Source organism: Heptranchias perlo, chromosome 4, assembly GCF_035084215.1.
Source record: "Heptranchias perlo isolate sHepPer1 chromosome 4, sHepPer1.hap1, whole genome shotgun sequence".
Taxonomy (NCBI): Eukaryota; Metazoa; Chordata; class Chondrichthyes; order Hexanchiformes; family Hexanchidae; genus Heptranchias; species Heptranchias perlo.
In genome coordinates this window covers 76319048-76334797 of record NC_090328.1, presented here as the reverse complement: position 1 = coordinate 76334797, position 15750 = coordinate 76319048, and the positions used below count along the sequence as shown (strand labels likewise).

The window sequence follows — 15750 nt, the reverse complement described above, 5'->3', positions numbered from 1 at the left end:
ATGTTTTAAACTTCTGTATCTTGGATTGAGTTAAGATTTAGACTGAGCTGCTTTGAGAACATAAGAACTTAAGAAATAGGAGCAGGAGTAGGTCATATGACTCCTTGGGCCTGCTCCGCCATTCAGTAAGATCATGGCTGATCTTCGACCTCAACTCCACTTTCCCGCCTGATTCCCATATCTCTCGATTCCCTCAGAGTCCAAAAATCTATCGATCTCATTCTTGAATATACTGTGAGCATCCACAGCCCTCTGGGGTAGAGAATTCCAAAGATTCACAACCTTCTGAGTGAAGAAATTTCTCCTCATCTCAGTCCTAAATGTCCGACCCCTTATCCTGAGTCTATGCCCCCTAATTCTAGACACTCCAGCCAGGCGAAACAGCCTCTCAGCATCTACCCTGTCAAGCCCCCTCAAAATCTTATATGTTTCAATGAGATCACCTCTCATTCTTTTGCACTGGATGTTTCCTGAAAAGTGGAAGATCAATTTGTTTTGTTCTGATTATATGATATACATTTATTTTAGCCAACCAAGTACTAAAAACATCAAAGTTTAAAAAAAATAAAATATGGATAGATAAGTTGGACCCAAACTATTATTACCACAAAGTACTGTAGTGAGAAAACCATTCTGGAATCTATTATAGAGCAAGCAATTCAAGATGATAAATCCAAATTCATAGGTTTGTGAAATTTACTGGGGATCTTGAGATTGCATATAGGCTATAGGGCGTACAACTCAAAGCCCTTCAGAAATTGATTCTTGTGGCCCCCTCCATGGCAGGGAATGAAGTATTGTTAAAAGTATAGGCAACGCATGCCTAATCAAGATTTTAACCAATTTCATACTCAAAAGTTTCACATTAACCCACAGTTCCCGCTGCAGATAACATGGCAAACAAGTAGTGCTTTTTAAAAATTGACCACCATGACCAAGTAATGTTTAAAAAACAGTCTTAATTGTTATCAGCTAATCTGCAAGAAAATACAATATTCAACTGCTACTTATGACTGGAAATTGATTGAATCCATTTATTGTATTAAAATATGGTGGTTCCAGTCACTCTCCTGTCGGTTCTTGTCTTGTAAAGAAGCATGTGTAAGACCTATGGCAGCTGGCATGTTCTCGATGTGTGGCAGCAGGTTCTGGTCTTGCTTGAGATGCACAGCTTCAAGTAATTGCTCACTGTTGACCAACTCTCATTGCACCAGAACTTCAGGACGTCTCTTATGGTTAAAGTCTGTGGTATACTTTGAGCCATGGCGGATGATGCAGACTTTGGGGAGAATGTGAGAAGATCGAATTGCTTGGTCAAGTCCAGAACGAGAACGCAGCACTCTTGTTTGCTTCTTGGCAGGCTCTGATGGCTCTCCACTCTCTGTGCATGGACTTGTATCGGCTGCTGAAAATAAAGAGAGAAAGGGAAAACTCATTAGGAACACTGAATATAAAGAACAAGTCACCGAGCACTAAAATATTATTTTAGTGAACAAATGGAAAGTGAGACTTCATTTTTAAAACTGCAAGAAATTGTAAGCTTATTCATTCGCCCGAGTTTGTTTGACTATTGTTCAGTTTTCATAATAAAAATAACATCGGAGGAATTAAACATTCTTCCTCCCTGCAACGGATGCAGCTTCATGCTTCTTGGCGACTAAACTCCGTTTCTGTTTTGATGAATCGGTGAAATGCTGGTAGCATTTTCGATATCAACCGGCGTTTTTGGGAGTAGGAATTTTCCGTAGATTATGACCTTGCACAAAGAATTTACTATTTCAGCCTGATTTCCAGCCAAATCTGCCCAAATCTCTACAAGACGTAAAAATATTGTCCACATTGATTCCGTGAAAGGTCTGATATCTCCAACAACATTAGAAATGTGGGCATAACACCTTTTAATCGAAGAATTTATCGCTACCAAATCGGCCATAAGATGAAGGAATGCTATTTTGAATTCTGAAGAATCACTTACAGACTCTGAAAACTATTCATAAACATCAGATCTGTTTATAGGTTTTTCTGTTGTTTGTACCACCTGACGCATTTTCTTTTCTTTGTCATCTGCCATAACGCTCTAAAACAGCACTTCACATTGATTCTGATTTACCAAATACGTGATTTAATTGGACGAACGGGCTAGCTCGATCATTCATTTTAGTAACCTAAAACAATTTTTTCCAATGAAAATTTACACGAAAATGTGCAAACCAGATATGCGAGATCAGTCGAAAAGGTAAATCTTACTGTGATTTTTCAAGGGGTTTTCAAATTCTGCTACGGAGGGGACCACACGACTAACAGCTAAGATTGGACTCCCGCCACCTAATAAGATGATGACTATTGCATAGCTTGCCTTTCAGAAAATATTTGGTGACGTCCCTTAAGGGAGACTAGCTAAAATGAAATCTCTTGGGTTCTAAGATGATATAACTGGATTATGAATTGACTGCACAATAGAAAATGGATGATTCAATTATCAATAGGTGTAATTGGGCAGTTCTGATAATTAGCGTTCCAGGGTATTTTTCTTGGGATGCTTGTTGCTTGTGTAGTATTTTACAATGACCTTGAGGTAAGCGGAATGCCTAAGTTTGCAGAGGGTACAATATTGTGTGAGGAAGAAGGATGCTCTGAAGAAAATGGTATTCTTCAAAGAGATTTTGAGACAATGGCAGGTTAGCAAATGGATGGCACATGACATTTAATTTTGAGAATGTACAGAACTGCGTAAAAAATGTCATTAAAGGAGATCAGGAAAAAGCATGCCTGGAAAAATGGCCTTTGACTGCTCCGACATTCCCATAGCAGGTTTTCGCCCCTTTCTCACAATGTACCATTTTTTTCTACTTCATGTGACCTGCAGAAGAAATCCACATTTAAAACTACAAATGTGGAAGTACAATTTTTGCTTTGCATGTGCATTATTTTTTTCAGTCTTTTTAAACTGATGATTTTTTCACTCAATCTCCGTACAATATGCAAAGTAATTAGGGTAAAAACTGGCAATTTTCCTAGGACTGGAGAACACATATCTGAACCATAGGACCGATTTCCAGATGTTGCGCTTGGGGAGCAACTCCTCAGTGGCAGCGTGCGAGGTCCGTGGAATCAGACAGATAGCCTCAGCACACTCGGTGCTGATCTCCCAATTCCACAGCAGCAATGATTTTACCTATTTTGAAGGCTGCACTACACAGGAGTGCTTGCCTCATTAATGAATTTACAAAAATTATGTAACTTCATTATAATTGGTCCCACAACAAATTCCATGCGCTCTGCTTTTGATGAATCTGCCTTTGCCATCTATGATTCAGCAGGGAGACAGTGAGTGTTGTGCCATCCACTGAAGTATGATCTGGATACTATATATAACACAAGGACAGTCCTGCCCAAAGTCACCACCACATTGAACTTTTAAGCTACTAGCTCATTTCAAACCACGGTGACAATTGCCAGATTTTTCAGATGACAGGTGCATGAAGCAGGTCACCGAAGCCACCTTTGCCAGGGACAACACATTTGTCACTGTCCCAATGAAAAGGAGGGAACAACTCAAGAAAGCCCTGCACTTCTACCAGGTGTATGAGTTCCCAAACATGCAGGATGTCATTGATGACACCCATGTAGCCATCAGGGTGCCAAACAACAATCTTGTAACATATGTGAATTACACCGATTTCTATTGCATTGATGTCCAGGTGACCTCAGACCAACACAGCAGAATAATGGAAATGACTGCAAGATCCCCCAACATTAGCTCACAATGCATTCATCTTGAGACAGTCCACAGATCTACAACTATTTTAGGAAGCAGATGGATAGTTGATGGGGAACCAAGGCTACCCCTTGCTGCTCTGGTTACTAACACTAATCAGGAGCTCCCATACCATGGTAGAGAGAAAATGCAGTGAGGCTCATGTTTTTGCCCAACTTCTCATGGAACATAAGATTGGTATGTTGAAACAGTGCATCTGATGTCTGGACAGGTCAGGTGGCATCCTATTCTACAACCCTAAGAAAGTTTTGAAGATTATGGGTGTCTTCAGTGTGCTGCACAACCTTGCCATTTGTAGAGTGGATCCCACGCATCCGAAAGGACTGGAAGGTAAGCCAATAGCCTTGGCTATAAAGGAGGAAGAGGAGGGCAGGAGGCTGATGCACAGTCAGATCCATCAAGAAGTGATTGACAGGACTTTTGGTTAAAACCATTTCCTGAGCCCATCCATGAAGTCTTGTAGCCCCCTCTGCGCTACCCTTACCTCATACCAACCTGCTGAGCCAAATCTCCCTCCATGTTTGTCTCCAGCACCAATAGTTCTATGTTCCTTCTGGCTAATAAATCATAACCAAACAAGTTTATTTTACTGCAGCAATGTGTGCTTACCCTTGGGATGGTGAGAGATGTGTGTCACCTATTTTCTAAGTGCCACCTTAATGGGAAGAACAAGTGTGGTGATCTTCTCAGTGAGCAGTTTGTGACTTGTTGGTAATGAATGTTGTCTTTCTGAGTCGTGTGCTGGCTGGCTGCTCCTTTCCTGTGCCTCTTCTACTGTCCTCATGATGGGACTGCTGGGAGTTGAAATCAAACAGTCCAGTAAATACTCATTCCGTTAGATTCTTTTTTCCTTCATGGTATACATAAAGCTGCTGTCTGTTGCCATCCCCTCACATACAGGGTTACACTGAGGATACTTGAGCTATAAACCTGCAGAGTTGGATTTCTAAAAGCTGCTCCGTATGTGGACTGCTATTTGGAGGGGTATTCTTGAGATACTCTGGGTATCAACGCCAATGTGATGATGTCCTGTTTGCAGAAAGTGTATACTTAGTTGGCAGCGCACGCTACCTCAATAATTCTTTTTGATTCGTTCATTTTGGATATGAATACGGTGAATCATTTTTCCCAGTAACAGTTATAATGGAGTTATATCATTTTATCTTTAATATTGGTTAAAAACTAATGTGCATGCTTTTAGATATAACCTTATTTCTGCTACTGTATTGCAGGCAGTCAGATGATCTTTAGTGTAAATGGCAATATTATGGGAAATAGAATCATTTTTAAAAAAGCCTGCAATCATTTATGTTGAAGTATTATTGCAATTTTGGCAAGGAAAGAGCCGCTTATCATATTTGTCAGTGTCGTATGTAATAATGCAACATTTTCAACGTGAATTACATCTTCATATCTTATATTTACAAATCAACAGGGCAAAAGTTTGCCAGCAACTTTTCAGTGATGACAATGGTCTTTTAACATTGATATTGTTAACATTTTATTTTATTAATTTTAAACTAATAGCCTCCCTCAATTTTCAGGAGATCTTCACTTTTAAAACAATTCCATGGCAGTATTCATTGTACATACTCAGAGCTCAATCTTATAAGCCTAAATATGGAGGTCAAAAATCAGATTTCAGCTCCCAGCATTCATATCATTCAAGTCATTATTTTCAAAAGCGTAAATATTTTTTCTTATTTCTAATTTAATTTGCTACTTTAAAAAAAATAGTTCACTTCAATAATTCACTCAGGTTATGGGCACTGTTCTAACAAGTTTTGTATAAAATATTGAAGCACTTTTTGAATTATGAGTCTGGGGGTTAATTGTTCCCCAACAAAAATCATCTTTACAGGTATTGAAAGTGACAGTTTAGAAATAAATGTAATGGATGAGACCAAACCTGTGTAGAAATGTACCTTTAGCGCTATCCCCTCCAACAGTTCACCACCTGCGGTGGAATTTGTGAAACATTTATGGGGTACGATATACTCTGTACTGTCTTGAGCTGGTGCTTGTTCATTCTGCTGTAAGTCGTAGTTGTGTAGGTATGCTTCCATATTTCTCTCCATTCTGCCTCTGCCACATGGTGGCCTAGGTCATGTTCCCAGATGCCCTTTGGACCTTGTACTGTCTTTGTGATCTGCAGGGAAACATGATGCAGACAGTGAAGATGTAATGGAGGAGGAAAAGTGAAACAATTCTAGGGGGATTTTGGAGCATGGCCAAATCCTGAAGTAAATATTGAGATGGAGTGGAATGGTTATGGGGCAAGCCATGATTCCCTGGAATAGGGCAATCCAACATTGTGCTCAAAATAGGGATGCCTGAGCTCCCCTCCTTGCATATGGTTGAGATGTGTTCATGTCTTGACAATGCACTTGTGGACATCTCAGAATTACTGCACTGGAATTTTGCCTGGAAGCATCTGAAACAGTTGGTGGAGGTGGGGGGAGCACATTCATTTCTATTGTACATGCCCTTTTCAACAACGATGTTGTCAGGTTATCCCATCTGTTCAGGGGACTGTGTATGCTGGCAGGTGGGAGAACTTTTAATTCTATTTTAATTGATGAGTTCAGGAATTACTATTACCCTAAGGTATTTGAAGGCTGACCATACAGAGGGGTAAAACCTGTGGATATGTGTAGGACTGTTTTGCATGAAGGCCATGCCCTTTGTTTTGGAATAGTTGTGCCTGTACCTTGCGAGTTGGCCAAGCTCCTTGGTCTTTTTCAAAATGTTAGGAGTGAAATGGAGTGTCTAATTACGTAAAATAGGATGCCATCAACATAAAGGGACGTTTTCTGCTCATTATCTTCCACCTCTCTCCATGGATGCCTTAGTTTGTTCTAGTGATAGTCGCATCTAAAACAGGTAGAGGAGTTGAGTGTGAAGAGTACATTCATTTCTTTTGTACTTGCCCTTCCCAAGAGTTATATTGACAGGTTATTCTGCCTGGTGTTTATGGCCAGGGCAAAGAAGTAGAGGGATAATGGATATATTGTCTGGTCCCTTGTTGGACAAGGTGTGCAGAGGAGTTGAAGCCAATCATGCAAATGTGGGATTTGAGTATAAGATTCCCAGCTTGTATCCCTGCTAATAATATTATGCACTGGTGTTTCAGGAATTATTCTGCTCCAACTGGCTTTTGAGTTCATCTCTAACATCTCTCAAGGCATGCTCATTGCTCTCAAATTAGTGTTGTTTGTGCCAGGCTTCTATTTCCTTTATCCTTTACTTTAACGCCTTGATTTTTGCAGAGAGTTGGGGGTGGGGGGGAGTTCCGGTAGCAGGTGATGAACCTGGCAAGGTTGGGGACATGGAGGCCCCATTGATCTTAATGGCAGGACCTCATTTAAATAAATATTTCCAGAGTCCCGTCCAACACCCATCCAGATTGACCACCTAGCCATTGGGCAGGATTGGGAACCTGGTGGCAGGAGGCTGCAGCCCATGGAAACGGTCTCTAGCAGTCAGTGGGTGGAGGGAATTCCCTGGCTTCACGGTAGGAAGGGCAGGCCATGGTTTCCTCTTAGAGAGATCAGGGGAATACTGGGGCAGGGGATTCCCCGAAGATCGTGGAGATGCTGATGCTGGGAAGGCCCAAGGACTTCTTGAGGGAAGCACTCTTGCTTCTCCTGGCCCACAAGGCGTTCAAAGACAGGCAAAGTTTTAAAACTTAACTGGGCCTCCTCTGGCCAGTTGGCTGCTCTGCCATGTTGCTGCTGCCAGGCGGCAGACAGCTCTGGAGTCACCCTGTATGGACCTTAAAATTACTTTACGGTGCCGATGACATCATGAGGCTGTGACTTTTGAATCTTAAGCAGGCTTTTAGCGGTAGCCTCGTCCAGGGCCTGAATCGCCACTGTCAATATTACGGCAGCTTTGGAACGCGGGATCTTGATTTTTAGGATCAGTACCTCTATTCTCAGTCATACATTGCTTGAATTGTGCCTTTAGAGAGGACTCTGGGTCTGGAGGAGTACAGTTTTGAAGCGACCCTGTCTTGGCTGGGATGGTAAGTTAGGCAGGATGAGTTGGAGGTTGACTTGGGGCATGGTCAGATTACACCTCCCTTCACCCCACCATTGATGGCTGCACCTTCAGCTGTCTAGGCCTTAACGCTCTGGAATTCCCTCCCTAACTCTCTTTGCCTCTCCACCTCTCTCTCCACCTTTTAAGACCCTCCTTAAAACTTACCTCTTTGACTAAGCTTTTAGTCAAGACCTGTGTAAATTTTTGACTGATTACCCTCCAGTGAAGCATCTTGGAACCTTTTCCGACGTTAAAGGTGCTATATAAATGCAAGCTGTTGTTGTTGAATAGAAGGCCTGCCAGGCCAAGGTAATTACATTACCTAGTAAAATGTCAACCTTGACTCGGTGGTAGCACTCTCGCCTCCTGAGTCAGAAGGTTGTGGGTTCAAATCTCCCTCCAGAGACTTGAGCACAAAATCTAGGCTGACACTCCAGTGTAGTACTGAGGAAGTACTGCATTGTCGGAGGTGCCGTCCTTTGGATGAGACTTCAAACCGAGGCTCTGTCTGCCCTCTCAGGTGGATGTTAAAGATCCCATTGAACTATTTCGAAGAAGAGCTGGGGAGTTCTTCCCGGTGTCTTGGCCAATATTTATCTTTCAACCAACATCACTAAAACAGATCATGTGGTAATTATGACATTGTTGTTTGTGGAAGCTTGCTATGCGCAAATTGGCTGTGCGTTTCCTACATTGCAACAGTGACTACACTTCAAAAGTACTTCATTGGATGTAAAGTGCTTTGGGACTTCCTGAGATCGTGAAAAGCGCTGTATAAATGTAAGTCATTTCTATTGCTTTCAGTTCGTTTTGGCTGCTTGCTCTGTGTGCAATGAAAGTCTATCCAAATGCGCATGTTGTGTGCGGCTTTTCCATGCGGGCAGCAAATGAGATTGTTCTGGAAATATGGAGGAGTCCACGTGGGTTGGGAGGTTCCTGTGTAATGTTGAACATTGTGATCTGTTCTACTCGCTAATCCTTTATCAGCATGGAATAAGTTCCCATTACTGGGATGGTTGATTACTGGTGAAGGGCAGATGCTAGTTGATCAGTATGGCTGCTTCTCTGCTCTTGGACAAATAGGCTGCTGTTGTTTGGTAAAACCAATTCATTGTGAGCTTGGTATACTTTGAGGGGTGAGATGGGTCTCCAGTAGAAATGGCATAACTGCTTGCTCTTTTTTGAAGTGTGATGCTTGTGCAGTTGATTTGTATATAGGACCTTTTCATAAGGCACCCGCAACACTTTTTGTTGAATCCCAAAAGTCAGATTAGGGGGTCGCTGACATTAGGGCTTGTTTAGATAGCATTTTCATAATGACAGCTTTGCAGTGTATTTTGCAAGAAGGGAATATTTTTAGTTGCACTCTTGGGGAATCTTTATAATTTTAAAGATGGTGTTGCTTACAAACATTCCAGGACCTGGAGCTGATTTCTGATGCTTCCCACAATCCTGCAGCAGCTTAAGTGTGACAGAGATTTGGTAATCATTGAAATGCAGCAACTTTACTGAAGCAATATAAGACATAATTAAAACGAGGTAAGGTATTGCACACCTTACTGATGCTGAAAGATACAGAGCCTCACTGATATATTTGTATTAATATTTGCCCACTATTTCACAAAATTTGCTTTAAATTTTTCTTTGCTTTTTCCTGCTCAAAACCTCTTACTTACATCAGGTTTCTCATAAGTTTTGAGTCTCCAATTTCAAACACCTTAAACAGGTGGTCATTTGCCATGATCCATTCCCAATGGCCTGATTGCAGCTCCAATATTTGAGCTCAATATCAAAGTGCCTTATATATATCCTCTTGTGCTGCCAACTCAATTAGTCCCTCTCAATGACAGGAAATAAAAAAATTATCCCAAGCAAAGTTTCAGCACAGAAATTCTATTTAACAGGGTAAACGGTATAAAACCTTTTTGATTTTGATTTTTTTTCTCTCTCTAATCATGCCTCATGGTTGATATTTGTAGTTTCCACCTAGTTATAGCGTGATGTGGATTGTTGTGGTGCATTCTGGTTATTGTAGTTTCACAAAAGAAGGCTTAAAATGACAAACCCGCAATGCATCTCTCTCCAAATCCCACTCCAACTCATTTTATCATCAGAAAGTATAATCTTTAGGAACAAAGCAGCACTCACACCCCAGCACTGGGCATGAGGAACTTTTTTTGAAGCATTCTAACACATTATGGGTAAGTTTTGTGTTTTTTCAAAAGTATGTAATTTTAAATGTATTGATTATGGTATAAGTTTCATTTTTGTGCAAATGTACTTGGTGTGTAAGGAAACAATATACTGTTAAAATGATTTAAATGAATTGGCCAGTTTTGTGGAACTTGCTGGTTCATGAATGATGGCTTTGAAAAACAACTGAACAATTTGGTTAATTTTTGTGGTGGTTGCTGGTTTTGATTTGTAGCTTTTTCTACCGGTCTAGTGAATTGAATTAGTTTTGATTGGCTTAAATACTTAATGCACCAAATGCAAGTATTGTTAACTTAATAATCGTTATTTGAGCCCAGCATAATTTTTGCCTTATGGATGTGTGATACTTCAGAGTTGTAAATTTTTTTTTTGGGTGTGTTCTACAGATGTACATTATATGCAAGACTTTTAATCATATAGGTTTATCCATTTATAAAACATTTACTGTGAAGTATGTAAAAGTTTCTAAAGTATTCACGATTGTGCAAGATGCTTGTTCAGTAATTAAGTAGTGAAAAATAATGTCTACTGTATTGTGCTTTAACACATGGGGAATGTTTTGGTAATAGGTGCAGCAGGGTTTCTTAAAAATTTAGATGAACCTTTGAGTCGTATTGCCATAGTTTATTATAGTCTTAAACTTTATAGTTGTGCAGTCATTTTCATGTTTTCTCTCTCTCCAGCAGGTTTGACATCAAGTTATGAGAAGTTTCTGAAACTGAATAAAATACCTTTATGGAATACCAGACTCAACTGTTAATTGCAATATCAAATATCTTATGCGTGCGTGTATGGGAGGTATCAGATATCCTCTGCACATTCTTTTTAAGTTTTCTTGGCACCATGACAATATTGATGCAAGTTGGAAATAACATTTGTTGAGTCAACTGCACATATAAAAAGTAGTGGTCAAGTTAGTGGTTCAGTGGTTGCTGGTAGTGTGCATTGACAAAATTAACCTGACAATCTGCAGCAGAGATGGCCAGCTGTTTCGACAGAAAATACACTTCTAGTCCCAGATACCTTATCGACGGCTATCCTTCACAGGAACGTAAGCACTAAACTAAGTTAGGATCTTTTAAGAACTTGTATTTTCAGTAACATGAAACATGTTTTTGAAAAACAAGACAAAACTGAAGATAGAAATAAGAGCTTTTGTAACTTTGAACCAAATGTCTCAAAAGATCATGCAATAATGCCATAGAAATGGTAACTGAGAAATTAATGTAAATTATGATGCAAAACATTTAGGATGTTGAGTTGCTTTCTTGTCTTTGCATGAGCTTACTAGGAACTTTTTGCAAAGCTTTGCATGAAGAGACATCTCTTAAATTAGCTTATGTTGGTTGTGTTTTCTGCAGTAGCTACCATTCAAGTATCCACCTTATCCATGTTGTAAGATTTATGGGAATTTGTTTATTTCTCCTATCAGTAACTTTCACATACCATGGGAATAAGTTTAAATTAGTAGTGGAAAAATTAATTGAATGTATAGCTTTTCAGGAGGTGATGTCAGTAACTACATATATGCTTTTCATGTGATACCCTCCTCCTGTACTTTTTTTTTAAAAAGCACTTTCTCCAATAGCTTTATAGTTCTATTCCTTGTAGTTGACTCACTCACTTGCTATTTCCATTTTCATCGTACTGTTAAATCATTGTGTTGTTTTTATGCTTGTTGGTAGTATTTGTTTTTCTCTTTTACCTTGCACAATGTCAAAATCACTGGATTTCAAGCATTGCATTAAAATTTGAGGGTATCACTGCTGAGAATGGTGGTGAAGTCCATCAATACTTATTGTAAATACAGTATGAATTATTGCTTTTGCTTTGTTTTCTCCCCTCCTGCCCTGAAGGTGCTTACTCTTGGTAGAGCTTGAGTTCATGGATGCCAGAAGCACCGTGGTACCTCAACCATGTAACTGTTCTTCAAGTGTGAGCTTAGACAATGAGAATTGGCAGGCTATTTGATTCTTCACTGGATGTCCATACATGCACACTTTCCAGCAGCAGCCTGTGCATAACAATAAGGAGTAGGAACGCTGGGTGACTTTTTTTAAACCCTTCCTGATGCTAAGATCAATTGTAGTTCTCTTGCTGCTGCTCTGATTTGAGGATCTTATTCACTACATTGAACTTGGAACCTTACTGATTTAATGCTACACTTGGCAGTGCCATTACCCATTAAGCTGTCGGGGGAGGATTTGTGATTTCTCCGTCTTAGTTTCTCCATTTAGACTTATCAGAACCCAGTGCTCCAGGATTGTATTTACTGCAGGAGTTATGCTAAAGTGTTGAGGATGATGTCACTGAAGTGACCAGTGTGTCTAGCATAGCCCTGGAACCTGCAAGATCTGGCTGTGCATCTTGATTCAAGGAGCATTCCATCTCCATCTCTTTGGCATTGATTGACTTAGTTGGTTGTTGGAACTGGTTCAGATGAGTGGGTGCAGTGCGGGATGTGGCCAGTGGCGGTTGCTGCTGACAATGCACCAGTCAGTTTTCTCAGTGCTGATTGGCACTGACTGGTTCCACTTTCAACAAGATGCAAAATGACACCCATCACAGCATTGCTCCAATACCTTTGGTACTGGCTAATGTAAAACACAAAAAGGCTCCTGTACCAATCGGGGCTAAGAGTGCCAAGAAAATGAAATGGAAGAGGACAGTTGCTTCCGATCTTGATTTCTCTCTGGCAAGGAAGCTGTTTTGTTTTGAACTCTTCAGTTGAGAAATGACCAATGAACTTAAGTCCATCTGGTGCATGACTGGTCTAGTTATTAATTGCCAGAGAACTGTGTTGAGAACTGCTGTGTCTCGCTCTTCTGAACAAAAACCTTCCGAAGTGCAAGGACAACTCAAGGCTCCTTTCTCCATGTTGAACCGCCTCCTCGAACCCCTTTCACCTGACCCATCCAGTCTCACCCCCAATGTGAATAGTTCATGAAATTTTTCATCTCCAAGATGAAGACTACTCAGGCAGCTGCCTCTGCCACTAGTTTCTCTCCTCCACTGCTCCAAACCCTTCCCCAGGCTCCCATCTACCCTACCTCTAATTCCCTGTCACTCTGCAGTTCCTCTCCCATCTCACCTTCTGCCCTGTCAAGAAAATTTGTCTCTTTCATGAGACCCCATCCTGCTACCTTAAATCTTATCCCCACTCAATGCCTGACCACTTTACCCCTCAATGCTTGCTAACATTCTAAATGGGTGTCTTTGCTCATGCACCATCCCTCCCTCTCTCAAAATAGCTGTCATCATTCTGCACCTCAAAAAGTTTGTTCTTAACCTCTCTGCCCTCACTTACTGCCCCATTTCTAATCTTCATTTCCTCTCTAAGGTCCTCAAATATTGTCATGAGCTCTATTCCTATCTCTTCCAAAACTCCAAAGTCATGAATCATATCCTTTGTGACTGTATCCGTGGTGCATTAACACTCCTTGGTCGCCTCAGCCCTTCCACAGCATCAATACAATCAACCATTGCCTCTTCTCTGTTGACCAGCTCTGTGGCTGATCTCGTGTGATTCCACTCCTATTCGCTCAGATACAACCGCATATCTGTAGCAGTGACTTTCCTCTGTTGTCCACACTGTTGCCTGCAGAGTCCCATAAGGATCTATCCTTGGCCCATTCTCTTCCTCATCTACATGTTGCCCCCCTCCATGACATCATACACAAGCATGGGGGTCAGCTTCCACATATATACTAATGACAGAGGTCTACCTCTCTACCATTCTTCTCGACACCATGAGCACCTCAAGTTGTTGATTAGTCCTATCCATCACCAAGACCCTTTACTTCCATCTCTGCAACATTGCCCGCCGCTACCCCTCCATCCCCACAACCGCTAAAACTGTCATCTATGTTATTGTCACCTCTACACTAACTTCTTCAATGTCCTTCATGCCAGTTTCCTGTCCTCCACCTTCCATAAATTTCAACTTCTTCAAAAATTGCCCATTGCTCCTTTACTCACTGACCTGCATTGGCTTCATGCCCTCCAGTGCATTATGTTTAAAATACTAATCTTTTTATTTAAAATTCCTCTTCTAATCCTAATCCCAGAATCCAGCCCTATGTCCCCTCTCTCACCCTTTGCTCCTCTGATTGGCCTTTCTTTGCATCCCTGGCTTTCTTCGCTCACCATTGCTAGCAGAGCCTTCAGCCATCTTGATCCTACTCTCTAGAATTCCCTTCCTAAACCCCTCTGATTCTCCACTTCTCTCTCCACCTTTGACAAGATTTGCTTTGAGAATGTTTTTAACCAAGCATTCAGTCACCTCTTGTACCTTTCCCTCCCCCTATAAAGTGTCTTGGGCTCTTTTCTACAATAAAGGTTACTATATAAATACAAGTTGTTGAACTTAGAGTGGTCCAACTCCTTACTATATCTGTTGGGCTCAATTCCCCAGTCCATGCAGTCTCTGGGAGGAGGAGCAGTTGTCCAGCACTGTATGAGGAGAAGGAACTGCATGAGGCATTGGGGTCCAAGGCTAGCATCAAAGGGAGTAGGGTGTTTTTGCAGTATTATATGCCAACTCTTGTGAAATTGAGTCTGACTGACCTTTCCCCTCGTCCATTGATATTTTTGGAGATGTTGGTGCTGCCAAGTCATGAGAGTTTGGAAGCAATTGTTAACATTTCAGCTCCCATTTGGCAGGAGTTTAAGGAGTGAAGCTTTGACTAATTGATCATTAGTTGACAGGGAGCATTTCCAGTTTGTTGCCGATTGTTAGGTTGACAACGTACAATAAGGACCTTTACTTTATCAGGTGCCACTAATATTTGTTTCAGTTATGTATATAGAAGTAATCTGATTTAAATAAATAGAAGCCAAACGAATGAAGATATCACATGGGCCTAATGTCATACTATATTTAAACAACTTTCAAATCTGACTGGACATAAAGTCATTTGTGTGCCATGGACTTGTTGGGTCCTTGGCTTTGGACCAAGACTTGTATGATACCCTGTGATCAGTATTAGAATAAAGGTTATGTAAAATGAGTTTTACACTTAACCTGTACAGGCCCCCCGCTTCTTGCATGGTGTTCCAGGACCCCAATTTATATTTATTGATGAGGCTGCTGCCCAAATCAATCAAGTGTCTCAACCACCCAAGAAAACAGTGGCCTTCAAATGGTATATGGCGATAAAAGAGTGATAAATGTAGCACTCGGATTTTAACTCCTGATCTGCCTGGTTTCCATCATGGTAGCATACTGGTACTAATGCCATGCCCATTGCATGAGCTTATTTTTGTTGGAAATATGAAATGTTATCTATATGTAAATAAATATGATCTATATTTTATATCCGGTGCAATGTTACTTTCACCCACTTCACATTTTTACTTATTGCAGAGTTGGTTGAATAATTTTTAATTTTTATTTTAAAAGGAGCTCTTAAAATGCAATTGGGATTGGGAGAGTAATTGTTACAGTGAGTTAAGTAGAGTTTCAAATTAAATAGATGGGCTTATGTTTCACTTGCATTCTTAAACTATTTTTCTCTAAATAGAAAAGACTTTAACAAAAATCAAGCTCTGGAGCAAGGTCTCCAATGTGTTCGATCAGCATAGTGCCCCTACTCATGTAACGTACATTGATCCCATCTGCTCTGCACTGCAAATGTTAATTCAAAGTGACTTTGATTTAAGTCAATGTATGCAGGCGACGTTGCAGTCGCACAAAGCAATGACCATTTTTAATC

The 15750-nt window shown here is 40.7% G+C and overlaps 1 protein-coding gene across 9 annotated transcripts in view; it reads left to right on the top strand.

Moving 5' to 3' along the window:
- Positions 1-15750, top strand: part of agtpbp1 (ATP/GTP binding carboxypeptidase 1) — a 399257-nt gene that overhangs the window by 54897 nt on the left and 328610 nt on the right. The window lies entirely within an intron of this gene.